Below are 11856 nucleotides of genomic sequence, written 5' to 3'. Positions count from 1 at the left end.
GTAGGAAGAAAAATGGCAACTCTCAACATATGGAATATTGTAGAACCAAGTGTTTTGGATGCTAAGCACTGCATATTTATTAGCCCCCCAAAATAGGTTTTCAGTCCTGGCCCCAACCTGGTAGAATGAGCTCCCAGAAGAGCTAAGGGCCCTAATGGAGCTTTCTGGGTTCTGCAGGGCCTATAAGAGGGAGCTCTTCTGCCAGGCGTTTGGTTGAAGCCAGGGTAGTAAGATTGGGTCCCTCTGTCTGTAGCCTCTGCAGCCTTTGTAGTCTGTGGCCCCGTAGGCTAACCATTCTGCGAACATCTACTAGGTAATGTCACATGCTAGTGGAAGAGTTGAGGGTGGGTATGGGGGAGATCTTAGATTGTTGATTGCTACCGTCATTTTGGATGCACTGTGGGTTTTATTCGGTCTTATGCTTTTAGGTCTATGTATTTATGTAAACCGCCATGAGCTGGCTGGGCTGAGAATGGTGGTCTATAAGTACAATAATAAAATAAAATAAATAAGGTGGAAGCCCTGACAGGATCGATAAAATTGATGGATCAAGTCTGTATACCAAGTGTTCATAGAGCTGATCTTATTGGCATTTCCACCACTGGGTAAATTCTACTTGTGATAACTCACCAATGTTTTAGGATTTTCAGGAATAAGTCTCCAAGGATTAAGCAATTATGGGAAAATATCAGTTTAATACAGAATTTTTCTATTGAGCAAATAATTTATTAATTGTTTTTATGTTTTTTGAAGTTTTTTTTACATGTTTTCTCTATTTATACTAAAACTTCAAGATTGGATTGGGAATCTTTTTATTATTTCAGAAGATATCCAAGATATCTTCAGTACTAATCTATACAGTAGGAACCAGGGCATCAAAGAACCAAACTGTTAACATACTAGCATGTTGAGGAGAAAATGCCAGATGAAAAAACATTCCATCTGCTATACTGTTGCTGCACTTTTAATTAAGTAGCGAACAAATAATGCAAATTACAACTCACATTTGCATAAATATCTGGCATAGTATGCACCTTATTCTTACAATGACTTGGAATACACCATTTAGAATATTGCAGAATGCTAAGATAATTCTATTCTTTTTGTTATGTATCACACCCTACTCCTTAGAAGCATTCTAAAGTGTCATATGAAGGCTGGTTAAAAATGCCATATTATCTGAGCATTCAGTTTTTGATATCCTTGCAGAAATACTTGACAATTGTGTTTTTGACAGTAACAAGACATTCTGTAACTCAGGCATTCTGTTCTGCTGTCACACTATGTAATGAAAACATATTTCAATGGTGTGGGGGAATCCATGTTAATTTCCCCTGTATTCAAATGGCTAAGTGTGGGGAAAGAGACCAAAAAACAATTGTCAATGCTAGTGGGAGATTATAACAAACTGGTAAAGAAAGTTCCTCCATAATATTCATGGAGCAATGTAGACACAGCAAAATGGCTTAACACCCAGGCTAGAAGATCTTAAGAGCCCTCGGGGAGGGCGGTATATAAATATAATAAATAAAATAAAATGAGGCTACTCTTTAGCAGCTTGCTTGTTCAATTTTGTGTGTGCATTATGTGCACTTGCCAAGTTGATATTTCCTTCTTCCATCATAGGTAATAATGGAGTGAAACTTATAAATCTGAAATAATTCCCCATGTGAAATTATCTGAAATAATTCCCTAAAGACAATTATTCACCCACCTTGAATGTTACTTTAAAGTGCTTGGATAGTTGTGAGCTAAGCTTTCCATCCAAAGCCAAGAAGCAGCCACTGGCCTGGTGTCTCAAGTACCCTACAGATTGCATGATTTTGTATTCCAGTGGTTTTTGAAAAACTATTCAAGTTTTTTGGACAATGTGACATCAAGAAATATCCAAAACAGTTCCGTAGAAGAAAGAATAATTTCACCAGTGGATAAAATGCAGGCAAAACTACCCATCTGGTAATTTGGGCAGTGCATTTGCCAGGGCTTAACAAACACACAGTTTGGAATGTTGAAGTTCCTGGCCAGTTGTTTGACTTGAGCCAAATTAACCACCTAGAAAGCCAGCTTGGTGTAGTAGTTAGGAGTGCGGACTTCTAATCTGGAGAGCTGGGTTTGATTCTGCACTCCCCCACATGCAACCAGCTGGGTGACCTTGGGCTCGCCACAGCACTGATAAAGCTGTTCTGACTGAGCAGTAATGTCAGGGCTGTCTCAGCCCCATCTTCCTCACAGGGTGTCTGTTGTGGGGAGAGGAAAGGGAAGACGAGCATAAGCCACTTTGAGACTCCTTCGAGTAGAGAAAAGTGGCATATAAGAACCAACTCTCCTTCTTCTTCTTCACCCATGACACACTTCACAAAGGATACTTCTATAGAGGAAAAACATTCAGTGTGAAACATCTCCAGGGTCATGAATTGATAAGTTTTGCTCATCTGGAAGGCAGTTGTCTGGGAGAAAAAAAAGGAGAAAATGAGAGGAAATGGAACACCAGGAGCACAAGGTATGTAAGGGCAAGAAACATGTTTCATAAACTCTGAAGAAGAGAAGGTTCTTTTATGAAAGAAAAATTCACTGATTCACAGTCTAGAATAACTGCCTCGCTTTCCTCTTTGACTTCTACCTTCGCAACCAGTGCATGGTGTGTAATGATGTGATCACATCCTTTTCAGTGAACAGCCTCTCAGCATTCAATGAACAGTAATCAGTCTTGCATTTGGACCATTTTCAAAGTTCTTGTAGCAATAGTGAGAAGTTTTCAGTGGTGCAATTATGTCCCCTGTCTGCCCGTGATTTGCAAAAGGTGGCTTAGCTTCAGGAGATTCTGTAGCTCTGACTTGCACAAGCCAAGAGTATTTTACCATGGGGAATGTGTGTGTGAATTCACAACTTACATTCAGCACATTGTTATCCAGCCTACAAGAATAGTATACTCAGCTGAGTACCGTAACAAGTGAGGTGGCAGATCAAAGACTTCTTCTACAGCAGTTTATGTGATTATAAACACTTCTTTCGGGGCTTCCCGGAGCACTGATACTGCCGCTGCTGAATACTGTGATTTTCCAAATCCGAACACTGTTTAAAACTGAGGCTACCTTTATGCGTACAATGGGGGGGGGGGGGATCAGCCTGCTTCTGCATTTGCATCTGGCTCATCATAGCATCAGTGCCTACATAGACTTGATCTACATATGCAGCAGATCACGGTAACAATGAGAATGCTGGGTGGTAGAATGGATTATCCCACATCAGATTCCAAGTAAGAGAGCCAGATTGGTGCAGTGGTTAGGAATGTCAACATCTAATCTAGCAAACCAGGTTTGATTCCCCACTCCCCCTCCAGCTGGGGGACCACAGCACTGATAAAGTTGTTCTGACCAAGCAGGAATATCAGGGCTCTCCCAGCCTCATCTACATCACAGGGTGTCTGTTGTAGGGAGAGGAAAGGGAAGGTGATTGTAAGCTACTTGGAGACTCCTGGTAGAGAAAAGCGGCATATGAGAAACAACTTTTTCTTCTTCCCCCCTTAATGATTCCTTGACATGGACAATCAGCACAATATGTAAGGGGCTAAACTAGATATTAATGGGAAATTTTTATGTGGATAGCATTAAAAATGTGACTTAACCACAAACCTGTCACCAAGAAAATGGTATAGTCTGTTCTACTCCCCCAGGTGGTTGCATGTGTAGACCAGGCCTTAGCTATCAGTAGACCTCTTAGCATTCAGTAATCTTCAATGGTCTGCCTGCATATGTGCCGTTGCATACAAACATACACTGCATGAGTATGGGTGAATTCCAGATTATTTTGCCATGTCCCAATTTAAAACTGTGCAAGAATTAGTGATGATTGTTATGATCATTTGTATGCAGTGGCAATGTGACCACTTTCTTTATGTTCCAACACATATCAAAATGATAGCTGACAATGTTCTATATCAACCTTCTTTTACTTCTTTTTTATTTTCTACTTCATGGTGAACCACAAATGACATGTCTTGGCAACTTGCCAGATAAAGACAAACCCGCTGCATGCTAGCACAACAAAATGGTATTTCAAACACAACCAAAGCAGAACTACTTTCTTCTAAGAAAATTGATTTCAATGATATTAGAAAGATATGACTCAATTTAGGATTATTTTCGCAGTCTGAAAAATGTTTTTGCCATGCACATAGAAGTATGCACACATACACACATATACAGGCATACTATTAAAGATGCTAGAAGATTTAATTCATATCGTACAAATACACTATAGGCTTAAACCAGCCTTTCTCAACTATTTTACCATTAAGGAGCCCCTGAAATATTCTTCAGGCTTCAAGAAACCCCAAAGGGGCAGAATTGTGCAGAATATGGTCAGGAAGCAAAGCTGTGTACACGCTTACCCAAGGCCCCTTCCCTTCCTACCCCTTCCATGCCCATCATTGGCCATTATGGGAGGGGGGCAGATTGATACATCCATATATGGTCATATCATCTAGTAACTGTTTAACAAACCCTTCCAAGGCCATTAAGAAACCCCAGGGTTTCAAGAAACACTGGTTGAGAAAGCCTAGTTTAGACTTTCTCTTAAACCCTTGAGTTGTGTAGAGACATTGGCAGAACCATATTTTCAGTTCAAACCATGGCGACAGCTCTATCCAGTCGAGCAGCATTTTTCATAAATGTACTTTTTTGAATCACTCTACTGAACAACTGGGCATAGAAAACTGGCAGTTCAATACAAAAGATCAACCTGAGGATACAGAAATTCTCAATTTATTATCAAAACTAAACTGTGACAAGAATATAATGCCAGCAACATCTTCCAGACTATCAGTGTAATCCTAAACTGAGATCAGAAATTACTTTAGAATGGCATAATTCTGGTTAGAATTGCAGTGTGCATTTGTCCTCATGACTCTGGGAATTCATATCACAAAGATTTCAGGGAATATTGGAAACCTGGTTATACTATCCAGAATCACATGTGCATTGTGTATAATATGGTCTTGAAGCATGTTTCTCTATCCATGGAATTCTTCTGAATGAAATTTGGTTTAAAGGAGAAGCAGAGCACTAGATATATAATTACCCTGCTTGAATTTTTGGATGAAATGATGGCTCCACATACTGCTTTTCTTGTTTGAAATCTGTTTCATGTGTTGACACAATTTGAACTTTGTCTCTGTTTCAACAGTGCCTTTTAAAAAAGTGAGGTCCACTTTATTACTTATGATCTTGGTTCTTTTTAACAGATAAATTTTATTGAATTGGTGTTTGCAGTAATAATAGCTAAATATGTATAAACTACCAATCCACTTAGTGATCAAATGGATGTTTCAAGTGTATCCCACCATGACTGATAGATAATTGCAGGGGGGAGCATGGCTAGGTGAGAAACTAGTTTCCCAAATACTATTCCACCAGAAAAAAAATCCCTTAGAGCAGACACATATCTTACAGGCACCAGTTAGAACCAGCTTTAAATTGGTCACTACACAGTGTTGAACTCTTAAGATTTTCAATTTCATGTATGTGTATTTGAGAACGTTATCAGAGATATTCTTTTTTCTGTTGATGTTGAGCAGTGGGACTCAGGTACCAGGACTGGGTCTCTAATTTTTTTTAAAAATGCCCACCTTGATCATCTCTTGAGATGAAAAATGGCCTCAGGTAAGCTACAAATTCCCTCTTCTCCTGGGAAACTGCAGCCAGAGGAGCATTTGGGGGGGGGGCATGGATGGGACTCTCTTGCATTTAGATCTCTTCCCGTACAAATAACTCCAAGATGATGTTAGGAAAAGCTGCTGTGTTTAATTTTAATTAAAGACAAATCAGAAAAGGACCAATAAAATCCTTCTGGACTTGAATAAATTGGGCTAGCATAAAAGTATTTCATATCTCAAGGTATTTGAGATATGCACTTCATTCCACATGCACTTCATTCCTGAATTTCTAGTGTGTGAAATTCACTCTGCATATGCTCAGAGTCATTCTTTTTGTTGTCCCGCTTGTTCCAGTGCTGAGCCTCGGCAGTGATAATACTTTTCAGCAAACAGCTCTGTTTCAGATTAAGCCTTGTAAATAATGTTGCCAACTCTAGCTTGGGAAACTCCTAGAGATTTGGAGATGGTACTGGAGGGGAAGAGGCTCAGTGGGGACATGCTGAGATAAGAATCTACCCTCCAAAACTGCCACTGGATTACATTAGTCTAGATTACATCAACTGTAATCGTGGAGAAAAACTCCAGGCCCCATCTGGATGTTGGCAGCACTTTTTGTGAGGGGCACAAACAATTTAAGTACTGCCATGTAATAAAGAATAAAGATGACTAAAGTCATAAGAATGCAATGCCTGCCATTGGCAGCTGCTTGCCTCATAAACAGGCATACCCCATGAAGTAAGAGATGCTCCCAGTCGTGTGAAATTACATCCCTGGAGAGTTTGTATGTACATCACAACAATGGGGCTCATCACATGGCTTGAGCTGCAATATAACCCACATAACCAGCTTCACTATGCATGTGGTTCCTTCTTGATCTTATCTGCATGTGCAAACCCTGCTAAAAAATCTGCAACAGTGGTAGTCAACTCTATTCATGTGTTACCAGACACAAGCACTGCAATGAAGTGGTATCAGTTCATATCCAAGCATGCGATTTAGGTACTAACAATTTCTAGGGGTTGCTGCTGTACAGGAAAAGGCTCTACTGAATTACCCTTCTATTTTAGTCAATGTAGTTCCTTGAGTAAATCTGTTTGAGACTGCACTGCTCAATACTAAACAGCCTTGAGCACTGAGCTTGCAAACACTGATATTCAGTCCGTTATATTCAGGCTGTCCCAGTTAAGGTCTCTCTGCAGAACTATTTTCATGGAGCAGCTGGGAATTAGGCTGAGAATTAGCTTGCCAAATTGTCCACTTTATGTTGTAACCTAACTCAGCTACCTTTCCGTGAGCCCAAGAACATTTTCTTTCTTGCCAGGAAAAGGGGAAAAAATGCCATTGATAAATAATAGACAGGATGCAGACAGTTCATGCAAGAAAAGACATGATGGAGATGCTCTGACCCGCCTTGTATATCTTGCTATGGAAAAGGAAATGGCATTAGTGATATACAGTACTTAACCAAGGAAGATTTTTCCAATGGACTGGAATGGAATTTTAAGATGCAAGCAATACATTGGACATACCCCATCCTGGTAGGGACTGAAACCTTTTCTCTCTACTCAGCTGTGGCCCTTCTACTTAGGCTGCCTGCACATACCAAAAAAGTCCTCTCTGGCTTCTAGCTACACATTTGGTGTGGGGGTTTCCTTAATAGTTTTAAAAGCTCAGCTTTATACAATGGGCAGAAATAAAAATGTATGGACTTCACAGGTCCAATACATGAAAAAAGGCAACAGACTTTCTTCCTACTTCTTGACTCTCATGCTATCATCATTCATTAAGAACACCAGTTTTCAGGACATTCATAGAACTGACAAAATGAGATACATCTGGGCTTGATCCAGAGGACCTTCGTCCAACCTGTGCCTGGAAAAAGAGATGCACTCCACCACATCATGGAGTTTTCCACCTTTTGAACAAAACTCACTTCAAAAAGTCTTCAAAAAGTAAGGTTAAAAATTTTCACCTTAAGTTCTTTGAATTCCCAGCTTTAATTTCCAAAGGAAAAGTCTCTACTCCCTTTCATTGCAGATATATGTCTTTCCCCTCATATCTCCACAATGAAAGACTCTAGAGATTTATCAAAAAAAAAAGAAAGTTGGATTTTTACATAATATGATAGATTGTTCTGATGTTATACTGATCTAACAATATTCAGTTACTGACTAAAACAACTAACTTTCCAAGTGGTAGTAGGAAGAAATGGCCACCACAGAGATATAGTCAGGGAAAATGGATGCTATGTGGGTGGGACTGGGAAAATCAAACTTTTCATTCACAGGACCATGACTCTGCAATAAAACAAGTTTTTGGAAGGATCAGAGAAAAGCCAGGAAAATCCTGGTAGGTTCATAAATGCACCACAGTGCTGTTGGGAACAGAGAAAATCCTGCTTCTGAAAATTGTCGAACCCAAAACAAAAGATATAGTTAAAAGATCTAGTGCTTCTCAAAGGAGTTTCCAAACCTGGACCTGGAAACCTGACCTTCCAATCTTCTGCTGGTGGCCAAGAGGTGCCTGGCAAGCCTATTCACAATGGAAGGCCAGTTATCCCCCCCCCCTCTTTAGCAACCAAATATAAGCCATTTTAATGGACTTCTTCTGCAGTTTTATGCAGTTTCCTCTCACTGAAAGTCACTTTAATTTACATCCCGTAATTGAACAAGTTGGCAAAGGAGCAGCAAGACAAATGGAGACAAATAAGACAAATATTAAACACAATTTAGACTTAATAGTAGAGTTCCTACTTTGGGGGAAATATTAATGAGCTACTGCAAGTATGGTAAAAGAAGGGAATACACATTTCCCCAATAATGCTGTGTCTAAAATAAAGGTTTCAGTCTGCAGACAAAAGAACAGCTTGCATCTATCGGAGGAAAATCCCTAAGTCATTCCAATGTGAAAAAACAAAATAAAAGAGATTTACTGTTTCAGTTCACCTTTTTATCCTCTTCTCCCCAACATCCCTCTAAGGCAGAGAGATAAGTCTGGAAGTAAATGACTGGGTTGCTGCTTGAAAGCTTGGCTTATCCAGGCCAACATTCATGTCACCACATTACCTCAAATCCTGCAGCTGCTCAGAAATAAGGGGAGGGGGAGTATAAGGGCCAGTCACAGTGAGTTTAGTGCATAATGCCATGTGGCTGACCCCCACTGCCCTCCCCACACAGCACCACATTTCCCAATTGCGACCGTATGGTTTCAGTTGAACCATATTTAAAAAGAACCAAATTTAAAAAGAAAGGACAACCTAGCTCTAAATTTATTCTAAAGAAAACCTTGACTTTTATTAAATAGAAAGTTATTTTTTTTAAATAGTCATGACAAATCATACTTTCCTTCCTGTGGACAGAAATTACACGTGTAGCTTTGAAGGAAAATCTCTTTTATAGACCCGTATCTCACCACAGACAGAGAAGACTGCAGTCCTCAGATTTCCAATGGAGATGGGGTGACTGTTAACGTTGGTTTAAATTGGTAGGGTTAGGACCCTAACTAATATCAATAGATCAGTATTGTGTGCTTTTTCTTATTATTGTAGGCCTGAGTCCTACCACTAGAGGGAGTCAAATTCTCCTTTACAGCTAAAATCACATTCCCCCCAATTGCAGCTGTGCTCTGTGCTCAGTGCCAGGACAAAATGAAGCAAACCTCTTTATTGGTATTTGTGAAATAATCTGCCATGTACATCAAAATAGGGCACAATGAACTTTTCTTGTACCAGAATCACTTTTACCTAGAGTTTCATGTACTGTTAGTCACTGGAGTTGTTCCTAAACTGTAGCTGCTAGCACCTGCTATCTGTTACAGGCACATTCAAGAGTTGTGGATGTATGAAGCAGAGTATCAAACAGTTAAGTGGTATGGTCTGCCTGTTGCAATTTCTCAAGTGGTTGGTTGGCTAAAAACCTCAGCTGCTCTGGCACATATGTCTCTCCTCTTATCATAATTTGTATATGCCTTGTTGCTTTTCTAGACAAGACAGTTATGTACATCAGAAGAAGCTCTCATGTTCTTGGAGGCATTTTTTGTTTGCTTGTTTGTCCAGCAGTGTATCCGGAACCAGGTTCAAGCAATTCTAGTTGTCTTTTGTGTCATGTCAAATTACTATCTGTTCTGAGGTTTGCTCTGAGACAATACTGCCAATTGCTTGAAATAAGCCTGATCACCAGATTTCACAAGGGTTCAGCTTCTGAATCTTATCCACCACTACCCTGTCTCAATGCTTTGTAAGTCCTTACTGCACACAGAATCTCTGTCCATGTTAATATATTGCTTTGGTGCTTCCCAGAAGGGATGCAGGTCAACAAAGACTGAATTGGATTACTTCAGCGTAAATTGCTGCCACCATCCATCATAAATGTGAAAATGCACTTTAATCCTGCCAGAAAGAATAGGTAGGTTGCAAATACAGAGGAAGCAGCATGTTGACAGGCCTCCTGCTTACTCAGCAATATGCTGAGTCTTCTACTCAGTCTCATTTTTGAACCTCATTGCAGAGTGGGGAGGCTATGCCATGATGCACAGGCTGGCCATATCTGGCCCACTTCAGAGAGGGAGAAAGATAGCAGATTTCTGAAGAAAAAGAAGAGTTGGTTCTTATATGCTGCTTTTCTCTACCAGAAGGAGTCTCAAAGTGGCTTACAATCATCTTCTCTTTCCTCTCTTCACAACAAACACGCTGTGAAGTAGGTGAGGCTGGGAGAGCCCTGATATTACTGCTCAGTGAGAACAGCTTTATCAGTACTGTGGCAAGCCCAAGGTCACCCAGCTGGTTGCATGTGGGGGGGGGGGTGCAGAATAGAACCCTTACTTTGAACTTTTAAATTCATTGTCTTAAGAACAGTTTCTTTATTTCTTAAAAAATGTATTTCTTGTATGCATGGCAATCTGGCTGTGACCCAACATGTGGAGAAAGATACATACACAGTAATATAATGCATCTCCAGGTTTTTAAATGCAAGCAGCAGTGTGCAATTCAAGTCTATTAGGATTTCCCAGCTGAACTTCCTAGGAAGGAAGTTCCACAAGACCACAAGACCAGTCTTCAGCCCTCTTATAACTCGTGCTTTTTTAGTATCAAAGGCTTTTTTTTGGGGGGGGGGTGAATAACAGTCCAGTCTGTAGCTTCATTTACCTGGGGAGAAGAGACAGAAAGCATCCTTAATCTCCCTCTTGAGGGTTCTGTGGGAAGTAAAGCCTATATTTTGTTCTAACCAGAAAAGGCAGAAGCAATCTGATTAGCCTCTGGGTCTGACATATAACCCACCTTTGTTGTAGGTCATGGATTTTTCCATTAGGGAGAAAGAGAGAAAGACAGTGCTAGTTCACACACACACCTCTGCTTCCTCTTCACAAATACTTTCCAGACAAGATTCCCCCCTTGAGATGGTGCTTCACACAATAATATCCAAAGAGCACCTCTTTCCTGAATAAATGCAAAGGCATGTACCCAACTCTCCTTTCTCCATGGGGGAGCATTAAATTTCTCTTTCATTTGACCTCTGACAGAGCAGTTCACATTTTACACCATTGTTTGTGGCACTAAAGTATCTCAGGGGCTAGAAACATTCTGAACATTCTGTATGATTAGTTACTTTTTTAATGCTGGCCTCAAGGAATCCAGCATACATTGAGGTTCAGGGTGTATAGTGGTCCCCAGCGTTTCTGAGCCTGGTGACACCTTTGGAATTCTGGGGTCATAAGTGGCTGCTGCAGGAGGTGCAGCCAAACACAAGGTGACTACCATAGGAAATAGAGCCAACTCAAAACAGAACATCAAAACAGCAGAACAAATGTTGTTGCACCTTTAAGGCCAATGAAGTTTTATTCAAGGTATGAACTTTTATCTGCATGCACACTCCCTCAGATACAATATCAACCATAACTCTAATAGTAACTCCTCAAAACTTCAGGCAGAAGGTCTGCTTAACATACGGATTAAAAGTATTTTCTTGCTTACGCACTGCATACTTTCAGTCAGCCAGTGAAGGTTCTTGTGCTGTGGTGGCTGCTGTTGGAGAACCAGTTTGCTTTTTCATTTTCCATAGCCAATTAAATCTCCCATAGTCAAACAGAAGCCTTGCTAAGGTGAATGGTGCACCTTGGAACTCATGGGTGCCACTTTAGGGACCTTTGAGTAAGTATGCTGGACTCAGAACTGGAAGACCCAGGTTCAGATCCCCATTGTGCCAGAG

At 40.4% G+C, this 11856-nt stretch overlaps 1 long non-coding RNA gene across 5 annotated transcripts in view; it reads right to left on the bottom strand.

The window, feature by feature from the left end:
* Nucleotides 1-11856, bottom strand: part of LOC143836068 (uncharacterized) — a 74687-nt gene that overhangs the window by 49979 nt on the left and 12852 nt on the right. The window contains exon 3 of one of the 5 annotated variants that reach the window (XR_013230487.1): nucleotides 2367-2447. The exons of 2 other annotated variants lie outside the window; for them this stretch is intronic. This is a non-coding gene — a long non-coding RNA (uncharacterized LOC143836068). Of the gene's footprint in view, nucleotides 1-4; nucleotides 2448-8808; nucleotides 10797-11856 lie in introns of those variants that run through there. 2 more of the 5 variants (XR_013230485.1, XR_013230488.1) reach the window with 2 other exon arrangements.

The sequence above is a fragment of the Paroedura picta genome, chromosome 4, assembly GCF_049243985.1.
Source record: "Paroedura picta isolate Pp20150507F chromosome 4, Ppicta_v3.0, whole genome shotgun sequence".
Lineage (NCBI taxonomy): Eukaryota > Metazoa > Chordata > Lepidosauria > Squamata > Gekkonidae > Paroedura > Paroedura picta.
This window is presented reverse-complemented; position numbering and strand designations above follow the sequence as displayed.